Below are 16310 nucleotides of genomic sequence, written 5' to 3' on the forward strand. Positions count from 1 at the left end.
GGCAGTTCTGGTGGCCCATGCTGCCCAAAGACGTCATGGACTTTGTCTCCTCATGTACGGTATGCGCAGCAAATAAAGTTGCTCACTCCAGAACTGCTGGCCTGCTCCAACCACTGCCTGTACCCGTTGCTCTCTGGCAGCATGTCACAATGGACTTTGTCATGGATCTCCCTCCTTCTGCGGGTTGCAGTGTTATCTGGGTGGTGGTGGATCGATTTTCTAAGATGGCTCATTTCGTTCCCTTGACTGGTCTGCCTTCTGCTGCACGATTGGCCGACCTCTTCATTCAACACATCTTCCGTCTGCACGGCTTGTCCCTGTATATTGTCTCGGACCGAGGGGTCCAGTTCACCTCGAAGTTTTGGAGAGCACTCTGCGGTCTCCTCGGTGTAAAGTTGGACTTCTCTTTGGCCTATCATCCCCAATCCAATGGGCAAGTCGAGAGGGTTAACCAGATTATGGAGAACTATCTGCGTCACTTTGTTTCCAGGTGGCATGATGACTGAGTACAGTTGCTCCCGTGGGCAGAGTTCTCCTATAATAACCACACAAGCTCTGGTGGGCTTGCTAAACAAGTGGTTTGTATATCAAGTGGAGTTACAAAAACCGGATTGACTTACTGTGTTGTGTGTGACAAAATGGGGGTCCATTGTGTGTGATATATGAATTGATTGGTTACTTTCTAAAAAGTTTGCAAAAGTGACACAATTTAAAACCATTTTTTCTTTGCAGCTTACTTCCTGCTGAGCAGCTGACTAGGGGGAGGGGTTAGCTGGTCCCAGGTGGTATAAATTAGGCCTCAGTACTCTGTAGAGCCTGCTCTGGTGGGCTTGCTAAACAAGTGGTTTGTATATCAAGTGGAGTTACAAAAACCGGAGTTAAAAAGAGGAGGCGAAGCCCCAGTAAGTACTCTTCTATTCTTTTTGCATTAACAACTGTTCGCTGTTTTTCTGTAACTGGGATAATGGCCAGCAAGATTTGTGGTTTTCTTCAGTGCACAGTTTGCCATATGTTTGCACGACTGGAGCCTGAGTTCCAGGGTGAATACCTCTGTGGCAGATGTGAGCATGTTGGTCACCTGGAAGCTCGGATTAGAGATCTGGAGGAGCAAAATGCAACACTGAGGGCGATAGACAATCTTGAGCGAAGCATGCTGCTCACGGAGCATGCAGTTAGTGGGTTAGAACTGGAGGGTGAAGACATGGGTGAGCAGGATCAGGCACGTAGCTGGGTTGATGTAGTTAGGGGCAGTAGAAAGGGGTCCAAGAAAAGGAAGGCCAATCCTGTTTCTGACATTCCAAGCAAAATTGCCAAGTTAGGTGACGATGCAAGGGTGTCAGTCTCAGAAATGGCAGCCCTAGTGGATACTGATCTCCCTAACAGCCGGGAGAACAGCCCAGCTAGTAGTCGGCGGGATGGTAATGCAGGTAAGCCAAGACAATTGATAGTCGTAGGGGATTCTATAATCAGGAAGACGGATAGAATAATTTGTCGCCAAGACCACCTCAACCGAATGGTTTGCTGTCTCCCTGGTGCCAGGGTACGGCATGTGGTGGAACGGGTGGACAAATTGCTGGGAGGGGCTGGTGATGATCCAGCTGTTGTGGTCCATGTCGGTACCAACGACAGAATAAATGGTAGGTGGAGGAGCCTTAAGAATAATTTTAAAGAACTAGGCTACATGTTGAAGGGAAGGACCTCCAAGGTTGTATTCTCAGCAATACTGCCTGTGCCATGCGCATCAGAGGAAAGACAGCGGGAGCTCAGTGAGTTAAATGCATGGCTTAAGTCTTGGTGTAGAGGAGAAGGCTTTGGGTTCCTAGAGCACTGGGCTGACTTTTCATTGGGGTACAAACTGTATTCTGCTGATGATTTGCACCTAAATGAAAGGGGGTCCGCTGTGCTAGGGGAGAAAATTCTAGCTGGGGTGGTGGAGTATTTAAACTAGGGCTGAGGAGGGAGGTCAATGTAGAAAATAAAGGGGTAGTCAGGTTAGAGAGGGGTCAGACTATATTGATGGGGGGAGAAACAGAATGTGGGATGAGGACTAGACAACAGGATAAGGAAATTCCTTTTGTTACAAAACAGCAGTGTAAATAAAAATGCCCAAATAATGTCAAATCACATTTCTGATAATAAAAGTGAAAAACTCAAAGGCAAGTTAAAGTGTATGTTCGCAAATGCCAGAAGTCTAGCAAGCAAAATGGGGGAGCTAGAGGCCTTGGTACTGGAAGAAAATATAGATATAGTTGGTGTTACTGAAACATGGCTGGACTCTTCACATGACTGGGCTGTAAATCTACAGGGTTTTACACTGTTTTGGAAAGACAGGACAAATAGGAAAGGCGGTGGTGAATGTCTGTATGTGAGAAGTGATATGAAGGCGAGTGTGAAAGAGACAATAGTGGGTGAATACTGTGAGGAGGTTGAAACCTTGTGGGTGGAACTAGAAGGCGAGGTAAACACTGAAAAAATTACTTTTAGTGTTATCTATAGACCCCTCAATATAACTGAGGAGATGGAAGGTCAGCTATATAAACAGATGGAGCGGGCTGCACAGGTGGGTACTGTAGTGATAATGGGAGATTTTAATTTCCGGGATATTAATTGGTGTCATGGTTCGGCTACAACTGCAAAAGGGAGATATTTCCTCAACCTGTTGCAGGAAAATTTTATGGGCCAGTTTGTGGAAGACCCGACTAGAGGTGAAGCTCTGTTGGATCTGGTCATTTCTAATAATGCAGATCTTGTTGGGAATGTCAATGTTCGTGAAAACCTTGGTAACAGTGATCACAATATAGTTACATTTTACCTATACTGTAAAAGACAAACGCAGGCTGGGAGGGCAAAAACATTTAATTTTAAGAAAGCCAATTTCCCCAGGATGCGGGCTGCAATTGAGGATATAGACTGGGAAGAACTAATGTAAAATAATGGGACAAATGATAAATGGGAGATTTTCAAATCTACTTAGTGCAAAATTTATTCCTATAGGTAACAAGTATAAACGACTAAAATTAAATCCCACATGGCTTACACCTTCTGTGAAAGGGGCAATACATGACAAAAAAAGGGCATTTAAAAAATACAAATCTGAAGGTACATCTGCAGCCTTTGTAAAATATAAAGAGCTTAATAAAATATGTAAAAATGTAATAAAATTAGCAAAAATACAAAATGAAATGCAGGTGGCCAAGGATAGTAAAACAAATCCCCAAAAATTGTATATAAATGCTAAAAAGCCAAGGTCTGAACATGTAGAACCCCTAGATAGTGGTAATGGGGAGTTGGTCACAGAGGATCAAGAGAAGCCAGAGTTACTAAATGGGTTCTTTAGCTCTGTATATACAACTGAAAAAAGAGCAGCTGATGTAGCCGGTGCCAGTGCTGTTAATATATCAGTTAATATACTGAAATGGATGAATGTAGATATGGTCCAAGCTAAATTAAGTAAAATAAATGTGCACAAGGCCCCGGGACCAGATGGGTTACACCCTAGAATTCTTAAAGCGCTTAGTTGAGTTATTTCTGTCCCCCTTTAAATAATATTTAGAGAATCTCTAGTGATTGGAATAGTGCCAAGAGACTGGCGCAGGGCAAATGTGGTGCCTATTTTCAAAAAGGGCTCTAGGTCTTCCCCGGGTAATTATAGACCAGAATGCTTAACGACCATCGTGGGGAAAATGTTTGAGGGGCTATTGAGGGACTATATACAGGATTATGTGACAAAAAATAGTATAATAAGTGACAGCCAGCACGGTTTTACTAAGGACAGAAGTTGTCAAACTAACCTAATCTGTTTTTATGAAGAGGTGAGCAGAAGCCTAGACAGAGGGGCCGCTGTGGATATAGTGTTTTTGGACTTTGCAAAGGCATTTGACACTATCCACCATAGACGCCTAATGGGTAAATTAAGGACTATAGGTTTAAAAAATATAGTTTGTAATTGGATTGAGAATTGGCTCAAGGACCGTATCCAGAGAGTTGTGGTCAATGATTCCTAATCTGAATGGTCCCCGGTAATAAGTGGTGTACCCCAGGGTTCAGTGCTGGACTATTATTCAACTTATTTATTAATGATATAGAGGATGGGATCAATAGCACTATTTCTATTTTTGCAGATGACACCAAGCTATGTAATATAGTTCAGTCTATGGAAGATGTTCGTGAATTGCAAGCAGATTTAAACAAACTAAGTGTTTGGGCATCCAGTTGGCAAATGAAGTTTAATGTAGATAAATGTAAAGTTATGCATCTGGGTAGCAACAACCTGCATGCATCATATGTCCTAGGGGGAGCTACACTGGCGGATTCACTTGTTGAGAAGGATCTGGGTGTACTTGTAAATCATAAACTAAATAACAGCATGCAGTGTCAATCAGCTGCTTCAAAGGCCAGCAGGATATTGTCGTGTATTAAAAGAGGCATGGACTCGCGGGACAGGGATGTCATATTGCCACTTTACAAAGCATTAGTGAGGCCTCATCTAGAATATGCAGTTCAGTTCTGGGCTCCAGTTCATAGAAAGGATGCCCTGGAGTTGGAAAAAATACAAAGAAGAGCAACGAAGCTAATTAGGGGCATGGAGAATCTGAGTTATGAGGAAAGATTACAAGAATTAAACCTATTTAGCCTTGAAAAAAGACGACTAAGGGGGGACATGATTAATTTATATAAATATATGAATGGCACATACAAAATATATGGTGAAATCCTGTTCCATGTAAAACCCCCTCAAAAAACAAGGGGGCACTCCCCTCGTCTGGAGAAAAAAATGTTCATCCTGCAGAGGCGATAAGCCTTCTTTACTGTAAGAACTGTGAATCTATGGAATAGCCTACCGCAGGAGCTGGTCACAGCAGGGACAGTAGATGGCTTTTAAAAAGGGTTAGATAATTTCCTAGAACAAAAAAGTATTAGCTCCTATGTGTAGAAATTTTTCCCTTCCCTTTTCCCGTCCCTTGGTTGAACTTGATGGACATGTGTCTTTTTTCAGCCGTACTAACTATGTGACTATTTAACTATGAGTCCCCCACTTCCAGTCCGTTCTTCATCGTCTACGGCCAACATCCTCGAATACCTCTTTCTGTCTCTACTATGTCCCAGGTAACTATGTCCCAGTTGACGCTACCTTTAGGGACTTTCTGCAAATATGGCAACAGACCCGATCTTCTATCCTGCTGGCGGTGGACCGCATGAAGAGAAAGGCAGATACAAGAAGACGGGCTGCGCCTCAGTTTCTTCCATGTACAAAGGTCTGGTTGTCTTCTAGGAATATCCGGCTGAGGGTGCCGTCCTGCAAATTTGCCCCTAGGTTCCTCGGACCCTTCGAAATCCTGCTACAGATCAACCCGGTGTCTTACAAGCTACGACTGCCTCCTACCCTCAAGATCCCTAACTCCTTCCATTTCTGCTTACTGAAACCTGTGGTCCTGAACCGCTACCCCAGGACTCCTAGTTCCGCAGTGGTCCCTGACGGCTCATCTGTTACTTTCGAAGTAAGGGAGATTCTGGCCACCAAGAGGGTGGGAGGAAGAACGTTTTATTTAGTGGATTGGAGGGGGTTCGGTCCAGAAGACAGATCTTGGGAGCCAGAGGAGAACATCGATGTCCCTGTCCTCATGAGGAAGTTTCTCTCCCGCTCTGGTCCCAAGAAAAGGGGGCGTAAGACGGGGGATACTGTAACGTCTATGGCCATGGCCCATCATTCTGACTTACCCCTCGACGGCCGTGGCCATGAACATCTGAGTTCCTTGCAGCGTCGTCCTCCTGTGAGGTGCCGGCACTCACTTCCTGGTACCGAGACTGTCTCCAAGAGGGTGTGCGTGCCCGTGTATGCACAGTCTTAAATGACCAGTGTGCGCATATTGCAGGAAGTCTGCAATCTAGCCCAGAAGGCTACTGGGCTATAAAAAGGGCCCTGCCCTCTTGTTCTTTGCCTGAGCGTTTTTCGTTACCCAAAGTTTGTCTTGCTAATGGTCCCCTAGTGTCTGCCAGTTTTCCTAGTGTTCCCTGTTCCTGTATCCTGTTTCCTGTGCTATCAAGATCTAGTGCCGTGCTGAGCTGTTGTCATGTTGTGCTGCAGTCCACGCCTGTTCTGGTACGCCACGCCTGACATCTACCTGCCGACTGGTCCCAGCCAAACCTGCCTTGCTACTGTCCAAGTTGCCACAGGTACCCTCTCTGGACTATAAACTCTGTACTATATCTGTTTGGCCAGCTGCCATCCCGCTACGCAGTACGGCCCAGTGGGTCCACACCCCACATCGTGACACATGCTACTACATTTGATAAACAGATAAACAGAGCATAGATAGATAGACAGACAGACAGATAGACAGACAGACAGACAGATAGTTAGATAGATCAGTGGTGGATCATCATTAAGCCCGAACCGCACGTGACCGCACGGGCCCCCTCATTCCTGGTGACATCGCTAGCACCGGAGAGGGCCCCGGTGCTAGCAGCAACCACAGTCATTTGTAAATATTATAGGCAGCTGTGTAGCCCTATATACAAGGGGGGGGGGTAAGCGCTGTGAAGCCCTATGTCACAGAGCGGGTTAGTGGACCCACTAGGCCGTACCGCCGTAGAGGGAAGGCAGCTGGCCAAACCACAGGAAACCCCAGAAATACAATGTCCCACACAAGGTTACCTGGATAGTCCAGACGGTGGCCGCAGCTCTGGCACAGATGAGATGGGTGCAGCAGATGGCGCCAAACGTGGCGAATGACACAGGAGCCACAAGTTGTGCCAGACGTGGCGGACTCCTCCTTGCGTGGCAGAAGACACAGGACGTGGCGTATTCCTCCAGACGTGGCAGATGACACAGGACATGGCGGATTCCTCTGGACGTGGCAGATGACACAAGACGTGGCGGATTCCTCTGGATGTGGCGGATAACACAGGAGCCGCAAGTTGCACCAGACGTGGCGGATTCCTCCGGACATGGCAGATGACACAGGACGTGGCAGATGACACAGGACGTGGCAGATTCCTCTGGACACGGCAGATGACACAGGATGTGGCAGATTCCTCTGGACGTGGCAGATGACACAGGACGTGGCACAACTTGATACTAAGGCAAAGCACGGGAAACAGGAACGGGGAAATAGGCACGGGTAACAACAGGAACGGGAAACACTAAGGGACCATTTGCAAGACAGACTGGGAAAACTAACAACGCTCAGGCAAGGATTAGAAGGCCAGAGGCCTTCTTATAGACCAGGAAATCGTGGCAGTTGATGATCATGACGATTTCCTTATTTGCGCGCGCTGGCCCTTTAAGGCCGGGCGCGAGCGTGCGCGCACACCCTACGGGACACAGCCGAGCGGAGTGGAAGTGAGCGCTGGCGTCTCCTAGGAGGGAGACGGAGACCAGCGCTCACAGATCCATGGCTGCGGGCGTCGGGAGGTGAGTAAACCTGACGGCCCGCGGCCATGGACGCTACACCCTATATACAAGGAGGGAAGCGCTGTGTTACCCTATATACAAGGGGGGAAGTGCTGTGTGACCCTATATACAAGGGGTAGGGGAGCGCTGTGTGGCACTATATACAAGGGGGAGCGCTATGTGGCCCTATATACAAGGGGGAGCGCTAAGTGGCCCTATATGCAAGGGGGAGCGCTGTGTGGCCCTATATACAATGGGGGAGCACTGTGTGACACTACAAGGGGGGAGCACTGTGTGACACTATGTACAAAGGGGGAGGGCTGTGTAGCACTATATACAAGAGGGGGCTGTGTGGCGCTATTTACAAGAGGGGGGGCTGTATGGCGCTATCTATAGGGGGCTGTGTGTAACGCTCCCTATGGGGGGATGTGTGTGGTGCTAGCTATAGGGAGATGTGTGATATATACAGGGGGATGTGTGTATGTGGTGTTTTATAGTGTATGGTATTATATTCAGGCGCGCAGTGTTTGGTGCTATTATATTTAGGGGCAAAGTATGTGGCACCATGATAATTTTATTTCGTTTATAGCTGTGGAAATGTTGGAAAAGTGAGGAGCTGAAGACATCTGAGTGCTAAATTCTGCAGAAATGGGTCATGGCCGGGCGAAGTGGTCATGAGCTCTAGACCGGATGGAGAAGAAAAGAGGAAAAAAACAACTAGAATCTGAGACGTCGTCACCTGTAAGTCACTAGATTTATAGAGAACTGTCACCTCTCCTGACATGTATATTATTAGAAATCCTTGTATTTAACAAAAAGTCTTTGTGCCGTCCAGGACTCATAGACAATTCCCCTTGTCAGGAGGATGTGTCCCAGCACAGTGTAATACTGTCAGTATGTAGGGACACAGCCCTGGACAAGGGCAATCGTAATACTCATTTGTTAATGCTTGCCCAAAAAGGTAGTATTAACAATAGTTATGGCGCGGGAGGGTGGCGGTGTGGAAGGGGGGGGGGGCCCAAGTTTGGGTAACTGCCCAGAGCCTATGGTCTACTTAATCCACCACTGAGATAGATAGATAGATAGATAGATAGATAGACAGACAGACAGATTAGCGTGTGGGTGCAAGATCAGATCAGCACCCGCAGCGTGTGGGTGCAAGCTCTGAGGGACAGACCAAGTCCCAGATACACGGGAATCCAAAAATGAGCAGCAACTCCAATAGTTTAGGTGAAAAAGTTTCCAAAGATTCCATTGACAATATGGTCAGTATATTTAAGAGTCGAGGTTATCCACAACGTCTGCTAAACGAACACTGCCACACGGTACAACACTTGGATGGGGACACACTCCTTGTACCTAAAACATCAAAGCCTAGACTGGAACGAATACCGTTCGTCTCTACATACATCGAGGAAAGCGGGCAGATATCCGATATTATTCGCCGTCACTGGCCCATGTTGGGCAACTGCCTTCAACACATTCCCGAATTTTCTAAACCTCCTCTGTTCTCCTATTGTAGGTCGGCCATTCTGAAAGACAAACTTGTGAAAGCCGATATGGGGCCACAGAGAGTGAGTGTAATGGCAGGAAGGAGGTGAAGGGAAAGTGAGCCCTAATCTACCCACCGCCCTGTCCCTGCCTACTTGCAACGACCCACCCTAGGCGACGGGGTACAACTGGGCGGCGGTCCCTACGCTGTCTAAGTGCACGGGAGAACAAACAGGGAACACGCAAGGGAAGGGGCAGTAGCCCACGGAACGCCGCGAGGAAACGGAGCGGTGAATGAATAGTCAGGACCAGGATGAAGTGGAGTATACCAACGTGAGCACGGAGAAGGAAGCAAGCCAGGGGCAAAGCGAAGCAGGTTAAGCGGAACTGCAGCAAGGCAGAAGCACTGCAGAAGCAGGCTGGAGCAAGCAGCAGTGGGGCCAGGAATCCAGAAGAATTACAAGCACTGAGGAAGAGAACACGTCAGGTAATAAAGGTCAGGGGGCGGAGCTAACTCCGACTGACCAGGCCACGATAGGCTCTCCCACTCCTGAGCCTGCCACCCTGGTTGGTGGGAGACGGTGTCAGTCTAACAGGTCTGGCCTCAGGTGTGGATTGATTAATCCCAGGAGTATACCTAGACGTAGTACCTGGCAGATCCCTAACAGTGAGTAGACAAACATACCTTACATCCCCTAAACTAGGTTGTTTCCCTTGCCTTAGTTGTGTCAACTGTAAACTCATTCATAAGGGACCTAATTTGACACATCCCACTACTAACAAAAAGTATGACATACAATATTTTCTTACCTGTTAGAGTGACCATGTTATTTACGTTCTCCAATGACCATTTAAATTACTTTACATTGGTGAGACAACACTTGATCTCAAGACCAGACTTATCCAACACAGATATACCATTAGGAAAAAGAGGTTGGACTTGCCGTGTCTAAACATTTCACTGACATGAGACACCAAGAAAAATTGAGGTTTTGGCTCCTTGACCATATTCCTCCTCTGAGAAGAGGGGGTAACAGGTCGAAAGCACTTAAGATCCGTGAACTCCAATGGATCAGTAGACTTAATTCTCTCAAACCAAATGGGCTTAATATGGACTTTGCTCTAGGTGGTTTGGTCTGAGGCCACTGTCCCCTGTGGCACCTTCTTGACCCTGTTTTCGATATTGCCTTCAGTTCTATGATTTTATGACTTTTTCCCCCCTTCTCTCCCCTTGTTGTATTATGTTATTATGATGACATGTACTAACACTTTTTTCTTTATTTTCAGATGAACCACATCTGTACATTCATCACCTCTACGATATCTCATCGGTGTCTTTTTGCTATATTCTTTTCATGCTATCTACTTTAGGGTAATTTGATGTATTTTCTGTTTCATATACCTCTCTGATAAATTGGTCTCCTGATAGGAAACCGTATTTAATGCCCATTTATGTCACATTTAGTGCTGTGTTTGCCATGCTCTGGTCTCCTTACTTTTACACATATGTGTGGTCTCCCCCACACTCTACCCAGGGTGCTATGTGGGGTCCCCTAAGCCAAAGAGTATGCTAACGCGTATTCCTGTTGCTGGTACCCCGTATTTTGGGGTGTGTATTGTGGTCATCCGACGATGACCATTGTTTTCACTCCCCTCTCCCTCATCCAGTGTCTCTGAGGTTTCCTTGGCGTTCTGGCACATGGTTTAATATACCCATGTTACGCGACTATACATGTACACATTATATGGACACATCCATACAACTGTTTTCCCTATCTCCCTAATATTTGTAATTGCTTCTTCTACTTCTACTTCTATAATATCAGGATGACCGAGAGGTATATTAAGTTTAAACATTTATATTACATATTTAAACACGCTCTCTGGCGTTTGTACGATATTCCCCTCACACCTCCATGGCCATTCTGGCTTCATTTTCTCTACGGCGCATGCGCCGTTTATATCCTATTACCCGCAACTAGACTGACTTCCGGACATGCGCAGTTGCGGTGCACAGACGCCGCTTTCGGCAATAACACTTGTGACATAATGAGAGGTGATGTTATCATTTTAATCCTGTTTATATGTTTTACATACATATATCTTCCTGTATGTATCAAAACAGGCGTTTTACATATTGTTTGAATTCTCTGTCACACATCAATACTGTATCTGATGCCATATACTGGTTATTCTGTATGATTCGTTCACTTTATCACTGATTACTGTTATAACATTGCTTGATTGGTTTCCTGTTATATTGTATGAACCTACACTCTGTCATTTGCTTGAAAAAGACTCCAGTGGACGGAGCTGAAACGTTGCACGGGCAATAAAGTACCCACTTTTTTCACCTAAACTATTGGAGTTGCTGCTCATTTTTTGATAGATAGATAGAGAGAGAGAGAGAGAGATAGAGAGATAGATAGATGATAGATAGAAATATGAAATAGACATTTGAGCTGCAAGCTTCTCTCATACGTCACTCTTTTTTCTAACTGTGTAAAACAGCAGGATTGCACTACGCCTCCACCTAAGAACGTACTCTTCCAAGCAGTAAAGAGCTACTACTTTGAATAGTCTCCACAGAACAGCAGGCAGGGGATGGAGAGTGTAGGATTGGTACCTAGAAGCTGCTTGCATAGACTGAAATAGTGCTCTAACCTCTTGCACTGAACTCAGACAGATCTCTGCACATTTTTCTCTGCTACCTTGCTACCTGTCAGAGAAGTAACCAATCAGAGCCTGTAAAGGAGTCCGCTGTACATAGCTTACATTTCTCTGCGCTACCCAGTGCTCACTGATCCCTATTTCACAACTCATTTGTACCAGCAGCGAATCCATAAGCAGTGGGCCTCCTAGAACCCATGGCCCTTGTGCAGCTGCACAGGTTTCATATGTGGTTTGTCCGCCTCTGCCCTGTCCATATGACTTGTTAAGGCATATAGACATCATAGAGGGGGTCGTGTGCTCGGGATCCACTCTATTAGCAGCATGGAGTTCCACTGAAAAGACTTTGGTGCTGGAGTACTCAGCGCAGCCATGTTTTACATGGTTGCATTTTGACTGTGTAATACTACATTTTCCCATTAGGGTATGTGCACACACACTAATTACGTCCGTAATATACGGACGTATTTCGGCAGCAAGTACCGGACCGAACACAGTGCAGGGAGCCGGGCTCCAAGCATCATACTTATGTACGATGCTAGGAGTCCCTGCCTCGCTGCAGGACAACTGTCACGTACTGAAAACATGATTACAGTACGGGACCAGTGGCGTAACTACCGCGGTAGCAGCAGTAGCGGCTGCTACGGGGCCCGGGGCTTGAGGGGGCCCGGTGGCGCCGCTAGCAGCCGTTATGGCTACTACAGCGGTAGCGTCGCTACTGTGGGGCCCGCGACGCCGAGCCTTACACAGGCCATCTCATGCCTGTAGGTGTCGCTAGCACCGGAGGGGGCCCCAGTGCTAGCGGCAGCCAAATACATGAATGGCCGGGCATGTTCCGTGCCTGACCATCCAGTGCCTTACAATGACACTGATTGGCTAGCGGCGCGATGACATCATCGCGCCGCTTCCATGCTTGGAAGGTGCTGATTGGCGGGGCAAGTCATTCTGCCCCGCCAATCAGCGTCATTGGAGGACGCTCGTTCAACTCCTGCAGACATGCTCAGAAGAGAGCATGTCTGCATCGCCAGTGAACAGCGTGGGAACCGGAGAATGTGAGTATGTCAAGTTTTTGTTTTTTTTCCCTCATAAAAATGTGAATGGCATTATCTATGGGGGGGGGGGGTCATCTTTATGTGGGCTATTATATATAGGGGGTCTATATGTGGGGCAGTAGCTACAGGGGGGGTCTATATGTGGGGGTGTGGGCCATTATATACAGGGGGCTCTATATGTGGGCCATTATATACAGGGGGGTCTATATGTGGGGGTGTGGGCCACTATATACAGGGGGCTCTATATGTGGGCCATTATATACAGGGGGCTCTATATGTGGGCCACTATATACAGGGGGGGTCCATATGTGGGCCACTATATACAGGGGGGTCTATATGTGGGCCACTATATACAGGGGGGTCTATATGTGGGACACTATATACAGGGGTGGGTTACCTGTGGGGCACTAGCAACAGGGTGGCTATATGTAGTGCACAGTCTACAGGGGTGGGCTATATGTGGGACACTATATACAGGGGGAGCTATATGTGAGACACTATATACAGAGGTGGGCTATACGTGGAGCACTAACTATAGGGGAAGCTATATGTAGGGCAGCACGGTGGCTCAGTGGTTAGCACTATTGCCTTGCAGCTCTGGAGTCCATATGTGGGCACTATCTACAGGGGCTTCTATGTAGGTCACTATCTACAGGGGACATGTTGTGTGTTTGTGACAGTTATATTTAGATGTGTTGAGAATTTTAACTTCGTTTTATAGGTGCAGAAATGTTTTAAAAGTGAGAAGCTGAAGACATCTAAACGGAAAACTGCAGAAATGGGTCATGGCCGGGAGAAATCCATCATAGATGTCTGAACCGGAGGGAGAAGAAAAGAACTAGAATCTGAGACGTCACCGGTGAGTCACTTAATGTAAATGTTTATTCTGCCTCTAATCAGTATTGTAGTCACTGTATGATCTGCAGCGAGATGATGGTGATAGGATTTTTTTTGTGAAACCGCATCTCCCAGCATATCCTTACCATTGTTCCGGCCATGCTGGGAGCTGTAGTTTTACGCCGTACAAACTTATACGCAGTGGCGTAACTACCGCTATAGCAGCCGTAGCGACTTCTACAGGGCCTGCAGCATGAGGGGGCCCGTGCCACCCGCCGGCTCGGCCCCCTCCCATGGCCGCAGGCTCCGCTAGCAGCCGCTATGGCTGCTACAGCGCGACGCCACTGAAGGGGTTGTTCCTACATAAGACATGTATCCCCTATCCACAGGATAGGGGATACATGTGTGATCGCTGGCAGCGATGAGGAGAACGGGGGACCGAAAGTCCCCCCTAAGTTCTCCATGACAAACCTCGGACTTCCGGGGTCTGTGTCGGCAGCTCCGTAGAAATGAATGGAGCGCCGGTCGCGCTTGTGCGCATGCGTGACCAGCGCTCCTTTCATTTTTATTGAACTGCGCAGACGCCGGAAGTCCGAGGTTAGTCATGGAGAACTTCGGGGGACTTTCGGTCCCCCGTTCTCCTTATCGCTGCCAGTGATCACACATGTATCCCCTATCCTGTGGATAGGGGATGCATGTCTTTTGTAGGACAAACTATAGGACGTTTTTTTTTTTGGGGGGGGGGGCTATATAGCGTTATCTACAGGGGGGGCTGTATGGCGTTATCTACAGGGGGGCTGTATGGCGTTATCTACAGGGGGGCTGTATGGCGTTATCTACAGGGGGGCTGTATGGCGTTATCTGCAGGGGCTGTGTATGGTGCTATCTATAGGGGGGCGCTGTGTGGTGGAATCTATAGGGAGGCACTATCTACAAGGGGGGGGGGTTGTGTGATACCCAGCAGAGGGGGGCCCCAGTCAAAAGTTTGCTATGGGGCCCAGTCTTTCCTAGTTACGCCCCTGTACGGGACAGTTGTCCGGCAGCGAGGCAGGGACTCCTAGCGTCGTACATAACTATGATGCTAGGAGCCCGGCTCCCTGCACTGAGTTCGGTCCGGAACTTGCGGCCGAAATACGTCCGTATATTACGGACGTAATTAGTGTGTGTGCACATACCCTTAGATGTGCCGGCACTTGGCAGCTTCCACCCACCAACAGCTATTTGCTTAAGGTTTTGGAAGGGGGTGTCTTGTTTGAAGGTTGTATTAAAATTAAGAATGCCATAGCTGTCATCCAGGTAGAAAAAAATCTGATATCATCAAGCAGCATTTTATATTGTATGCAGCATAAATCTATGAGATCTACCTGGAACAAATATTTAAAGATATACTATATCACTATATACTATATAAGTCTGTAATTATATTCTAACATATATTAAAATACATTAGAAAATGCCCTTTACGCACCATATTTTAGGCAAATTTTGCTCATAACAGGAGTTTTGATTTAAAGTGAATGTCCACGCTTGAACAGTATTTGGTGTTTGCTTATTTAAGTCTAAATAGATTAAAAATTCTTACTAATTAATTTCTTAATATATATTTATAATAGTAAAAACAGTTTTTATGATATAGAACTCTAAATCTCCTGGATAGAAATTGAATGTGAGATTTAAATTTCACATGCTGGCTACCTGGAGCTGCCACTAGAGAGATTTTAGGAGCATGCTGCATACTGTTTATACATTGCACTCAATAATAATCCAGTTTGCAGTATGCTCTTAGGCTTCCCCTAGTGGTAGCTGTGGGCAACCAGAATGTTATCTTTTAAAATGTGGAGCTCTGTATCCAAAAAATGGAGCGCTGATCTCAATGAAGTCATATTTATACAAAAAAATTAAGCAGAGTTTTGGACTAAAAAACAAGATGATGATAAAAGGTAAAGATTCACTTTAAAATTTGGTAACTATCTTAACCGGTTAAGGACTAGGCTATTTTACAGCTAAATGACCAGAGCAAATTTCACAATTTTGCTATGCGCTTCTTTAGATGACTATAACTCTGCAGGTGAATAAAGTTCATCTTTGAATTTTACACTCTTTTTAAAGGACAGATAGGGCTTTGTTTTAGTGGCATTTGTCAGTATATATCATTTTTATTTTTTTCTCTAAAGTGGGCAAAATTGGAAAAAAATGCAATAATTTAGCAATTCCGTCAGTTTAGGCTAGCATTTTTCACACATAGTATGGACCACGGACAAAATTCATCTCCTTTCACATTCTTCCACTTCTCCCGTGCATGGGGATACCAAATATGTGTGCCTTATTCACTGTGCGGGCATGTCCCAGGGCTTGGCATAAAAGGAGGCTTTTTGGCCTTTTCGGTCCAGGAATTTTGCATTTGATTTTATAGCAGCATACGGTTTTCTGGGGGGCGTAATGCTGCTGAAACATTAGAAACACCCCATAAATGACTTCATTCACACAAGTAGACCCCACAAGGTTTCCTTCAAGGGGTTTATCATATTTTTAGCAAGTCCAGTTTTCTTCTGAAAGTTTCTTGAATAAGATGGAACAAAATAAAATCAGCTTTTTTTTTAGCAAATGCCTCAGTTTAGGCTAGCATTTTTCACACACGGTATAGAGCACGGCCAAAATTCATCTCCTTTCACATTCTTCCACTTTTCCCTTGCATGGGGATACCAAATATGTGTGCCTTATTCACTGTGCGGGCATGTGCCAGGGCTTGGCATAAAAGGAGGCTTTTTGGCTTTTTCGGTCCAGGAATTTTGCATTTGATTTTATAGCCGCATACTGTTTACTTGAGGGCCTAATGCTGCTAAAACATTAGAAACACCCCATAAATT

Source organism: Rhinoderma darwinii, chromosome 5 (assembly GCF_050947455.1).
Source record: "Rhinoderma darwinii isolate aRhiDar2 chromosome 5, aRhiDar2.hap1, whole genome shotgun sequence".
NCBI lineage: Eukaryota > Metazoa > Chordata > Amphibia > Anura > Rhinodermatidae > Rhinoderma > Rhinoderma darwinii.